General features: G+C 36.3%; 1 long non-coding RNA gene across 1 annotated transcript; it reads right to left on the reverse strand.

The window, feature by feature from the left end:
- Positions 1 to 6,104: 6,104 nt before the first annotated feature.
- Positions 6,105 to 7,953, reverse strand: LOC306643603. The gene is made up of 3 exons (XR_013759001.1): positions 7,462 to 7,953; positions 7,281 to 7,356; positions 6,105 to 6,627 (listed from the first exon to the last, which is right to left on the reverse strand). It is a non-coding gene; the product is annotated as an uncharacterized lncRNA (long non-coding RNA).
- Between the last annotated feature and the right edge of the window lie 2,958 nt (positions 7,954 to 10,911).

The following is a 10,911-nucleotide window of genomic DNA, read 5'->3' on the forward strand; positions in this document are numbered from 1 at the left end:
TTGAAAATAGATGGGAGTTCTCAGCTCTTATGCAAAGTCCATCTATAGACGGTAACCATTTGTTTAATACTTTAATATGCTAGTTTTCAAAGTACTGTCATGTGTGTTCTCACTTAGTTACCTCACAGTGCTCTCAGTGAATTAACACCAGCTCCAGAGTATCTAACAGCAAAATCTGATTATGCGTCTCCTCTAACATTCTTTAATGCCTTTTCATTATCAGTGGGATAAAATCTAAATTTATTTGCAAGACTCTTCAAGAACTTTTCTGGTTAGCTTCATCTCTCCTCTTCATGCCCTCTTTAGCCATCCCAAATCTCCCTGAGCAATTTGATTTTACATTTCTGTCCATGATTCCTAGGAAACCCTTTCAGCACCCGAATGCCTCGGTAGTCTTAGCTCAGAGACATTCTAAAGGATGGATGATGGTGCTGGGCCAGGGTCTGATAGAATGTCATTTGTCTTTTCACCACAACTAATTGTACACTAAAATAGCAGGATGTTTTCTTGTGACCTCTTTATTTGTATTAGTTCCTTTTCTATAATGTTTGTGTTTTTTTTTTTTTTTTTTTCTCTTTGTACCAGGAATTGAACTTGGGCACTCAACAACTAAGCCACATCCCCAGCCCTATTTTGTATTTTATTTAGAGACAAAGTCTCACTGAATTGCTTAGTGCCTTGCTGTTGCTGAGGCTACCTTTGAAGTTGCCATCCTCCTGCCTCAGCCTCCTGAGCTGCTGGGATTATAGGCATGTACCACTGCATGCAGTGATTGCCTGACCTTTAGAAAGATATGTATATCAATATCTACATAGATACAGATGCGTTTATAAAATACATGTAATATATACACTCAAGTCTAAATGATATACACTAATATATATGTTGCATGTGCTCTTTTTAAATGACATGTACAGCAACACATATAATTTATAACACATCTATATAATTTATATATGACTTATGTACATTAAACACAAACCATGTCTTTGAACCTAAGCATCTAGGCCGTTTGTTTTTGCTTTTTCTTCCTATAGTTTTTTTTTTAAGATACATAATTTTAGTTGTAGGTGGTCATAATACCTTTATTTTACTTTTATGTGCTGCAGAGGATCAAGCCTGGTGCCTCACGTGTTCTAGGCGAGAGCTCTATCCTGAGTCACAACCCCAGCCCCCATAGTTCATGCTTATAGTTATGAAAACCTTTTTTGTCAAACAGCATTTTTCTCAAGTTTTGGCCTAGAATGGGTTTTACCTTCCTTATCTTCCAGTTTGTTTGTGTTGTAAACTTCTTATAAATCTTAGTATTAGCTACCATATGGAAACCTACTCTGTCAGAGGGATTGAATCCTTAAAATAATCTTAAAACAGTTTTTTACACATTTAGAATGTTTGAGTAGCTTTTGATGCCATCCTATTAATAACTGGCTAAACCAGGACATAAATTTAACTTCTAAGTATTGAGTAGAAAACATTGTGCCCTCAAGCATGGTTTTTGTTCTTGAATGAAATTTATTTTCTTCATGAAAGAAGGCAGTGTAGTTTTAACAAATGTATTGAGCATGTATGACATGACAGGTTCTTTATGAACCATGTGAAATTGCTGATATTCAACCGCCATTTATTTATACAAACTGCAATTTAGTGTGATTCAAACTTACTTAATCCTCACAATAACTTCCTTTTAAGGTATATGTTTTCACAGGTTAGACAATAGTTTGGGGTAAAGTATTCAAAGTAACCAACCTATTAGGGAAATAGAGTATCTTGCTTTAAAGGAACTGTTCATTTAGACCTTATCAAATTTTCCCTGAATTTTTTGGAATTTGTGCTCTGTGAGTCTGGTATATTTTTGCTCAGTATTTCCTCATTTGGTCATCACTTTCCAAAATTGCTATCTCACTTTTCCTGGAACATATCATTTATTTGTGAACTGATTCTCTTGTTGTCTTTTCTACTTTCCTTTAATTGATACTCCTCTCCAAATTCCTATAGCCTATTTCTCATGCAACTTAGCACTAGGTTATTTTCTTTTTATGTGTTATTTTCTCTGCTAGATTATAAATTTACTGAACACAGGAGGTTTAATGCTTTCACACTCCCCAAAGTTCCTGGTCTTGCATTTGACTTGTAGTAGAAGCTGTAATAACTTTGTGCTTTTCCTTAAGGTTATGGACCAAGTACAAAACTCAAATAGATCTTAATTCTGGGTACTTAAAGCAAGATTTGATGTTTGATCTGGTACTGAATACTTGAATCCTGCAAAATCCCACCAATTCCTTCCTGAGAATGTAAATATCTGGTCATTTAATTTTAGACATTAACTTCATAAGAGTTTTGAGATGTTAATTATTCCCTACCAGCCAGGCAAGTGCTAGTTGGTGTTGCAAGACTGAAAATTCCCCTTATATTATCCAAATTTGATGAAAACTAGAAACCTACAGGCCCGAGATGCACAATGATAAAGAAACCACAGAATGGCACATTACAAATTACTGAAAATCTTTGATGCAAAGAAAATCAAAAGGGATGGAAACAAAAACGAATCAAAGGGAAAAGAACACTGTAGGTACACAGACGAAAACACAACGGACTTCATATCATATGGAAGCTATAACACAACGGAATGATGTTTTAATTGATATATGTTCCTCAACTTTTGATGGGGTTGTGTCCCTCCCAGCAAGCTCATCTTAAGTTGAAAATATGAGCGAAAAATGCATTTAATACATATCTACTGAACATCCTAAATTAGTGTAATCTACCTTACGCACATTCAGAATACATAACATGGGCCTACAGTTGGGCATCATGACAGAGTGTCATACGAAATATTACTAGCCTGGGAAAAGATAAAGTACAGTTTCTACGAAATCCACATTGCTTTGCTCTATGATGCCATTGTAAAGTTGAAAAATGTAAGTTGCTCTATCTTAAGTCTGAGCCCATATGTACTAAAAGAAAAACAGTCTAAACTTAAAATTTTTGGACCAAGGAACACTAAAATTGAAATTAAATAAATGCCTGTCAGACAAGCTAAAGCTGAGGTGATCCATCATCAGCAGTTCAATAATAAAAGGAAAGAATTGTTTTCTTTTTTCTTGTTATAGAAACAAAGTAATGCCACATGAAGTTTGAATCCACTTTCAAAGAAGAAAAATATTCCTGGAAATGTTACATATAAGGGTAGAAGATAAAAAGGATCTTTTTTTCATTGTTAAGTCCCCTTAAAATTTCGTTTTTTAAAACAAACGTATTATAAATATCATGCTTTGCATTTATAGTGTAAGTAGAAGTAAAATGTCTGAAAATACTTGGATCACAAAGTGTGGATATGGGGAATGGAAGAGTACGTGCGTAATGTTTTATAGTATATACAAATATGTTATTTGAGGTTGGCTATATTTTGTAAATTCTAGCAATTACTATCATTAAAGAAACAAAGACATGACTCTAATTAGTCAATACTAGAAATAAAGTGGAATCATTAGAAGGAAAAGAAAAGAAAAATAACTCAGTTAATCCAAAAGAAGTGAGGAAAAGAAAGGAACAAAGACCTGTCATGAGACAACTATGAAGGTTGACTTAAGTTCAAATACATTGATAATTATATTAAATGAAAATCATCTAAACAAAAAAATATTATCAGATTGGATAATAAGCAGTGTTCCATTATATGCAAACACCTAACAAAGAAAGCTAGAGTGAATATATTAGTCCATTAAAGTATTCTTTATGATCACTAAATATTACTATGAGTAATGAACATTTTGAGATTGACAATCTTATTAGTCATGAGAAAATGATAACTGATAACTTCAAAATAACTCAAAAGTTGGCAGAATGAATAAGGGAACTGGACAAATCCATACTCATAGTTGGAAATGTCAGAATTCTTCACATTGATAGGACAAGTTGAGAAAAAATCAGTGTGTGAAAGAGGTGCACATTTTAACAACCTAATCTGATTGACATTGATCATCTCATCCATGTTTCAGCTCATATGGAATATTTATCAAGATAAGATGATAAACTACTGGGCCATTAAACAAGTCTCTGTATACTTATGAATGTTTAAATCCTTCAAAGTATTTTCTCTGATCATAGCCATATTAAACTAAAATTATGACAATTATCTGGGTAAATTTCAAATATTTGGAAATTAATATACTTTCAAATAATCCATGAGTCCAAGGAAAGATAAGGGTCAATGAAAAATGAAAACATACAACTTATGGGGTTTTAGCTAAAGCAGTACATAGAGAAAGATTTATTTACATGTTCATTTTGTGAAATATTTCAAATTAATTATCTATGTTCCTCTTTCTGAAACTAGAAAAAGGAGAGTAAATTAGCTTACAGTGTCCAAATAGAAAGCAAAGTATAGAAATCAATGATAAAATAAATGGAATCAAGACTAATTTTGTGAAAAATCAATACAATTTATAAATGTCTAGCTAATCAGACCAGATCCCCTCCAAAAAGATACAAATAATATTTAGAATGAAGGAGGAAATACTACTACAGACTCAATAGATAGCAAAATAATAAAGAATAGTTCACATTAACCAGGTTGACAACTTAGATGAAATGGGCAGTTCTTTGAAAGACAACTGGCAAACCTCACTTAAGAATATAGGTAGCTGTGGAGGGGAGCAGGTATGGGGTTAGGAAGGTAGTAGAATGAATCAAACATTAATACCCTATGTACATATATGACTACATGACCAGTGTGCTTCTATATCATGTACAACCAGAAGAATGAGAAGTTACACTCCATTTATATATGACATATCAGTGCATTTTTACTGTCATTTATAACTAATTAGAACAAATTTTAAAAAAGAATATAGGTAGCTGGAAAACAGTCTTCTTTTTTTTTTTTTAAGAAATTGACATTAATACCTTTCCTTAAAAAAATCCTATTCTAGATGAGTTCATGACAAATTCTACCAAACAGTAATGAAAAATACAACATCAAGTTTATACAAACTGCCATAATATAGAAAGGCATGGAATATTTCCCAGCTTACTTTATGTGCATCTGACATTATGGTGATAAGAAAGTAAAACTTAAGAAAAATTTGTTAAGATATTAAAACTACAGACCAATATTCATGAGCATGGATATAGAAGAACTTGAGAATTAGCAAATTTAGCTCAACATCAAAAGAATAATGTGATTATGAAGTGCATTTTGTCTGAGGAATGCAAACTTTAACTTTTCAGAGTCAGTATTCACCATGTTAACAGAATAAAGAAAAGCCATATGACCTCAATAGATACAGATACCCACTTACCATAACAGCCCTCAATGAACTAGACCTAGAATATTTTTTTCCGCTTTCTAAGGGATATCTAAGGTAAACTTACAATAAATATCATGATATTTAAAAGCTGAATGCTTACCCCCACCCAAGACTAGGAATAAGGCAATTGCCTTTTAATTACTTTTGTAATTGTATTGAAGTTTTTTGACAATGCAATAAAGCATTTAAAAAATCATACCTACTTCAAGGAAGGAGTGAAATTGTCTTTCTATGCAAATGGCATAGTTGTCCAGAAAACTCTTAAAGAAATCTTGGGGAAAAAAAATGATACCAAGAGCAAGCTTTCAGGACAAAGTCTGTCTGCAATGTCCAATTTTATTTCTATATACTTGTAGTGAATGATATTATAATTTTAAGTACCATTTGAAGGATAAAAATAGGGGGCTTGGGTTGTAGCTCAGTGGTAGAGTACTTGCCTAGCATGTGTGAGGTGCTGGGTTGGATCCTTAGCACCACATAAAAATAAAGAAAGAAAATAAAGGTATTGTGTCCATCTACAACTAAAAATTTAAAAAGGGGTATAGTTAACAAAACTTTAATACTCGTACACTGAAAAATATTGCTGAGAAAGTAAGATGTAAAATGGGGATATATGTATATTTATTTATATATATCATACATACCCACAGACCAGATTACATATGGATTTAATGCATTCTCGGTACCCTAGAAGACTTATTTTTTTATTATTTTTGCAGTGCTGAGGATTGAACCCAGGACCTCATGCATGCTAGGCAGAGACTATACCCCTGGGTTCTGCCCACAAACTTCCTACCAGGCTTCCAAAGATAGAAATGGACAAGGTGATTCCAAAACTTAAAAAAAAAAAAAAATGGAATAACCCAAGTAATTTTAATTAAAAAAATTAAAGTCATCAGGCGTGGTGATGCACACCTATAATCCCAGCAACTCGGGAGCTGAGGCAGGAGGATCACAAATTTGAGACTAACCTCAGTGACTCAGTAAGACCATCTCAAAATTAAGAAGGAAAAAAAAAAAAAAAGGCTGGCAATTTGACTCAGGACTCAGTAGTAAAATGTTCCAGGCTTCCATTCCTGTTACAAAAAAAAAAAAAAAAAAAAAAAAAGATTGAGGTCATTAGATTCTCTCTGATTTTAAGACTAGTGAACATAGTGTGGCATTGACATGAGGAGAAATAATGAGTCCAGAAATAGACCTATGTGCATATCTTTGAGGTTTTCAACAAATGTGCCAAGGCAATTCATTGCAGGTAATGAATATCTTTAACAACCTTTCTAGATTGGTTGGACATTCATGTGCAAAAGAAAAGTTGTACCTTACACTCATACATTGCTGGTGGGGTTGCAAATTAGTGCAGTCACTCTGGAAAGCAGTATGGAGATTCCTCAGAAAGCTTGGAATGGAACCACCATTTGACCCAGCTATTCCACTCCTTGGTCTATACCCAAAGGACTTAAAATCAGCATACTACAGAGATACAGCCACATCAATGTTCATAGCTGCTCAATTCACAATAGCCAGATTGTGGAACCATCCTAGATGCCCTTCAGTTGATGAATGGATAAAGAAACTGTGGCATATATATACAATGGAATATTACTCTGCCATGAAGAAAGATAAAATTATGGCATTTGCAGGCAAATGGATGAAATTGGAGGATATTATGCTAAGTGAGATAAGCCAATCTCAAAAAACTAAAGGATGAATGATCTCGCTGATAAGCGGATGAGGACATATAAGGCGGTGTAGGAGGGGTTAGTGTTAGGGTTAGGGTCCTAAGGATAGGATAAGGAGGGTGGTAAGAATGGAGGAAAGAAGGACTGTATAGAGGGAAAAGAGGGGTGGGAGGGGTGGGGGGAAGGGGAAAAAATAACAGAATGAATCAAACAACATTGCCCTATGTAAATTTATGATTTTTAATTAAAATTTTAAAAAGTATATATTAAAAAAAAAAAAGAAAAGTTGTACCTTGAATCTTGCCTCACACAATATACTGAAACACAACTGTAGACCTAAGTGTTAGAGTTAAAACTATTTTAAGGGGCTGGGGAGATAGCTCAGTCAGTAGAGTGCTTGCCTTATAAGCACAAGACCCTGGGTTCAATCCCCAGCACCCAAAAAAAAAAAAAAAAAAAACTATTTTAAAAACTTGAGAGAAAACATTGTGTCCTGTCCTTGTGTTAAGTAACAGTTGATTAGATAAGTGACAGTGGTGGGTTTTCATCCCTGTGATCAAAACACCTCACTAGAACAATTTAGAGGAGGAAAAGTTTATTTTGGGCTCGGATTCTATCGTGCAGTCCATAGTTGGATGATTTCATTGCTCTGGGGTCTAGGTCAGCTGGCGCATCATGGCAGAGGGGCATGGCAAAAAAAAAGCTGCTCACTTCATGGTAGCCAGGAAGCAGAGACAGAGGAGCAACGAGAACAAGATAGAATTCCTGAGGGCATGCCCCCAAAAACCTCCTTCAGACACAGTGCACCTGCCTATTGTCCCCACTCTGTCCGGTAGTCCTTTGAAATTATTAATCAAATGGGCTAGCCCACTAATTAGGTCACAACTCTCATAATCTGATCATTGTACCTCTGAACATTGCTACATTCGATACCCTGTGAACTTTTGGGGGGAAACCTCATATTCGAACCATAACAGTTTGCTTTTGTCCCCCAAAAGCTTAGACCCACTTCACAGCACATATTCAGTCCATCTCCAAGAGTCTCCATTCCATCATCACCCCAAAATCCAAAGTTCAAAGTCTCCTCTCAGACTCAAGACAAGCTCATGGCTGAAAGTCACTGTGAAAGTGAATGACAAGTTACATAAATATCCGATCTACAGTGACATAAAGTAAACATTCCCATTCCAAAAGGGAGAAATAAAGGTGTAGAGAGAAGGGTTGAGACTGAAACCCAGACAGACAAATGTCCATTATTCTGGGCGCTTCCAGTGGTGGTGCTCATGGCCTCTCCACATTACTGGCATCTCTTGGTCCTGGGGTCTTCTCTATAATTTTGGCTTTACCTTCACAGCTTCATGCATTCCTCTCTCAGGTGCTGCCCTCGGGGTTTCCAACCCTGCTATACTTTGCCTGGCCTCTCAGGTCTTGCTTTGAAATATTGGTGGAATCCTCCATGATCCCTTAATGCCAGCATCCTACATTTCTGTAGAACCAGTGTCATGCAGACAAGGCTGAGGTTTGCCACCACTTGAGCAGTACCTGGACCTCTTTGGATCATGGCTGCAGTAGGATCTAAGTGCCGGGGTGATGGAACCTGGTGAAATGAATCCTGGGAAAGTAGCTTTCTAGGCACACCTATGTGAGCCACCAAGGTTCCTTAAGTGAGTATTCAATTCTGTACCCTTGAGCCTGATATGAGTGTGGTCTTGCTGGTTCCTGAGATGACCTCAAGCATCTCTCCTGTTGTTTCTGTGCAAAGCACTTAGTTTCTCTTTCGTGGTGATAACTTTTTCAACAACTACAACCTCCTTGACCCTAATATTATGTGTGCTTCTTTGACCAACTGAAAAGGTCTTCAAATCTTGCCCTTTGCTTTTTTCTCCTGATTCTCACGGTAAACCTGGCTAAAAGCTGCCAGTAATAGCCATGCCAGTACTTGAAAGCTATGCTACGCTGCCTTGAAATTTCCTTCACCAGATAAATTAATTCATCACCTTTAAATTCAACCTCACACAGTCTCCAGACATGGGCAAAATGTAGACAACTTCTTTGCCACGATGTGACACAAATGGCTTCTAGTCTGATTTCCATAGAGTCCCCATTTCCCTTCGAAACTTTCTGAGGACCGTCTTAACTATTGCATTCCTCTTGGCATTCTGAGCTCCCACATAGTCACCCGTTAAACTCTTCTCCAGCATTCTACAACTTCTCTAGCCCACATCTCCAAACTTTTCCAAACTCTTCCCACAATCCAGTTCCGAAGACATCTGGACCACCTAGTCACATATGATTACAGCAAAGACCCTACTTCTTGGTACCAATTTCTGTGTTTGTTGGCTTTGCATGGCTGTGACCAAACTAGGTAGGTCACAGAGTAGGAAAAGTTTACTTGGGGTCACATTTTCCATGGTCAGTCAACTCTATTGCTGGGGGTCTGAAATGAGGTAGGGCATCATGGCAGAAGGTCATCGCAGAGGAAAGCTGATTGCTGCATTGTAGTCAGGAAGCAGAGAGAGGAAGAAAGAGAAAAAAGGGGATAAGATATAATCTCCAAGAGCACACCCCAGAAGCCTCCTTCCTCCAGACACACTGCACCTGCCTATCATCACCACCCAGAACAGTAGTCCTTTCAAATAATTAACCCACCAAATGAATTAGTCCACCAATCAGGTCATAATTCACATAATCTAATCATTTCACCTCTGAACCTGCTGCATCAGGTAATCCATGAGCTTTTGGGGACACACCTCATATTCAAACCATAACAGTCACGAAAACCACTTCAAAAACATGTTGGGCTTCAAAATTAAACCCTGTACTTCAAACTAAAAGATACCATTAGAAAAATGAAAGAATAAGCTACAGACTGGGAGAAAATATTTACAAAAGATGTTTGACATGTGTGTTCTCTACATATTCCTCTAGAATATGTAGAGAACTCTTGAGAAAATCAATAAGATAACAGTGTAAAAAAAGAAAATGAGTAAAAGATTTGAATAGACATTTCAAGAAGATATGAATTAACACCAAGTTGTGGTGAGGATGTGAAGTAACTGGAACTCTCTTAATTTGCTGATAGTTGGACTATTTTACATTCAACAGTTTCTTAAATAAGTTACACTTGACACAACCTAACATTTCCACTTAGAGGTATTCAACTAGGAGAAATAAAAATCTGTGATGATAGCAAGACTTGTATACAAATGTTTATATGCAGTCTGTGAATAATTACAATAAGCACAAACTGGAAGAAATGCTAAAGAGCAGGAACTGTCAGCAAAGTTTGGTGTATCTATATAATGGAATACTGATTGTCAGTATAAGGGAACCAACTGTTAAAAAGTATACTGAGGCACAGTAAACATTTTTAAAGAGTTTGAGACCTAAAGAAATTCGTGAACTGAGGAGGAACCTTAGACTGAAAGAGGTTCAGTGTTTTTTTTTTGTTTGTTTGTTTGTTTTTTGATCTGGGGATTGAACTCAGGGGCACATGACCACTGAGCCTATTTTGTATTTTATTTAGAGGCAGGGTCTCTCTGAGTTGCTTAGAGCCTCTCTTTTGCTGAGGCTGGCTTTGAATTTGCAATCCTCCTGCCTCAGCCTCCTGAGTTGCTGGAATTACAGATGTGCGCCACCACACTGGCAAGATTTAGTGGTTTTTTTTTTTTTTTGGGTGCTGGGGATCGAACCCAGGGCCTTGTGCTTACAAGGCAAGCACTCTACCGACTGAGCTATCTCCCCAACCCCAAGATTTAGTGTTTTGATGACAGTGTCAGGGGCAAGTATGTATGGTGAATGCAGAAGCAAAGTAAAGACGTCATTTGATTGGTTTCAGTAACAAAATTACCCTTTTTGGTTTACCTTGTTAGGAAGCTCCTAGTCAGGGAAGTTTCTAGTTACTTCTTTTTTTTTTTTTTAAG

Source organism: Sciurus vulgaris (genome assembly GCF_902686455.1).
Source record: "Sciurus vulgaris genome assembly, chromosome: 14".
Classification (NCBI taxonomy): domain Eukaryota; kingdom Metazoa; phylum Chordata; class Mammalia; order Rodentia; family Sciuridae; genus Sciurus; species Sciurus vulgaris.